The following is a 2,581-nucleotide window of genomic DNA, read 5'->3' on the forward strand; positions in this document are numbered from 1 at the left end:
AGTAGATACAAGATACAAATACTTTTGGGGCATGGTGTGTAAGTGAAATTCATTGGAATTAAATTTAATTACTTTGTACGATTAATGCCAAGAAAAAATAGTAAACGAAATGAATTTAATTGTTGTAGTCATTTTAAGTGAATGATGTCAAAGCCTACACAATAGATTAAAAAATTTAATTAAAGTTGAGGTTGTCACAAAATTTTTTTAATTCAATAAATTTGTAATAATTCTATTTCTGGATTTCTGTTATATTCGTGCCTAAAATATTGTAATAACATTCTATAATTTAATAAAATATTTTTCACTCATATATATTCAATTATATATTTCTTAAACAAATATGCACAATATAAATTTAGTTGTGATTGAATGAAATTTATTCGAATTTTATCTTTGAATGTATCTTATTGGGTGCAATCACATTGTTAAGCTCAGAAAAGTATTAAGACTTTAACCAATATCACTTGGGTTCACCTAGGTTCTTAACCAAATCCAAGCCTATTATTAAAGGAGGTGTTACTGTATAGAGCTATAAAGGTATTGCTCAATAGAAACTGTCATTCTCTATTCAAAGTATTAATTATTAGTTGTCTCTGCTATCAACAAATTAATTAAAGCACATCAAATCAGTCTTTCATCAATAGTAAAGTCGTGATCTCCAATCACTGTAATTGTGGACGATATACTTTATTTATATCCCGGCAAAAATTGAGAGACCTTACGAAAAGTTATGATGCGACTACCAAACACATAAACCAAACATAGTACCATCCGACAATGCCTAGAATATCCGACAATTATAATATTATTTATCATAATAAATGGTATATAAAGATCTCTTCAGAACTTCCTTAATATCGGTAATTTTAATTTCATAAAAGATTGTAAAATTTTTAATATGGTATATGGTACAAAGGCACATTTACTAATTTATGAACTACAAATGTTTGAGTTTTACTTCTATTGGCTAATTATTCAGTAAGACCACGTTAGCTGCTAGCGAAGCAAAATCATGTCTCTCTTAGCATTTAAAACCAAGAGTTGTACTCGACTTTAAACAACTGATCCATAACCTGAACTGTACTAGCGGAATAGTACTTAGTGCTTTAAAATAATACTTATAAATAAACATAAGTTTTTACTTATTTTCTTATTGTTTATAATGCATCTAAATTTGTCTTGATATTATCTATCAGTACTTTTTAAAGCTGTACTTCTTCGTAGCATATTTAAATAAGGATTTACATTTATATGCAATCTTTGGTGCAATTATTAGTTGTGTTGATTTGTAATATTTTATTTAAAGTTAAATTAAGATATATCATCATATATCATAAGATATATATTTAATTCTACTTAACAATACTCAAGCTTGGGTTATTAATTTTTTAATTAATTTTTCTCATAAATCGTATATATATTAATACCCTTCATTAGTATTACCAACGAAAAATCATTTCAAAGCCTTTTTCCGAGACTACAAAATAAATAGAAGATCAGAATGGGATGAGAAAAATCAAAGTTAACATAGTCTAGCTATGATCTATCGTTTACGAAGATCATTCTCAATTGGGCAGACGTCGAAGTGTTAAAACTTTAGTTGATTTTGAATAATTGATCACTAGACGAAAAAATAGGACATCTATCACACTGCACGGAGAAGAAAAATAGACAATAGCCAAATAACTTCTCTGTAAATAGCGAGTTATGGTGTTGCTATTGAAATATACAAGCTAAGCTTGGTACTTAGCCGGAATTCCAAATATAAATTATTTCGAATATAAATTATTTGAATTGTTTCAAATCTAACTACATAAATTTTTGACTCCTAAGTGGAGCATAGAACCATAACATTTAACTTAAATCTAACTTAGTTATGAGCATTAACAATTACGTTGTTCCAGGTATTATTGGCCTTTTGCATTTTTTCTGTAATCCTATGCCTCCATGTCCTAGCTGGCTTCCTGGAACTTCTAGAACCTTGTGGGTTTCAGCGAAGAGGCTGTCAGATGATGTTATTATTTGGTAGTCCTACTGTGTGTACCATCCAATTCTATTTGCAGAACTGAAATAAGTTGGTTTTGAGTTGCAAAATCAACACAACCATACATTGTCATTAAAGTTATGTCAAGATTAATCACTCTCACCAAAAAAAGTACTTTGTTTGTGATTACTTCTACCATATTTAATGATTAATTACCAAACCCTACTGGTACACCTTGAAGAAATTATGTCATGGATATAAATTATTTCATTTTGGTTATATGATATCTCATCAAATTAATGTGCAATGGTTTTATTCATATCTCAGTATGAACTTTACACAACTTATCTTTATGCCTTGGTTATTTTGCACTTATTTAATATCATACAAAAAATTCATATTGTTGAAATCGTATATGTCATTTTGCAAGTTAACTCAAAACTTGTTGTAAATAAATATTTGACATAAATACCAAATACCAATATATTATTTACTAAAGTATTAAAGAATTTTCTATTCTTGGTTTGACATGGAATATTGAATAAAGTTTGATAAACACCATTTCAGATATTGAATTCAACACGCCCTGAACGT

This window comes from Teleopsis dalmanni, chromosome 2 (assembly GCF_002237135.1).
Source record: "Teleopsis dalmanni isolate 2A chromosome 2, ASM223713v2, whole genome shotgun sequence".
In the NCBI taxonomy this organism is placed as follows: domain Eukaryota; kingdom Metazoa; phylum Arthropoda; class Insecta; order Diptera; family Diopsidae; genus Teleopsis; species Teleopsis dalmanni.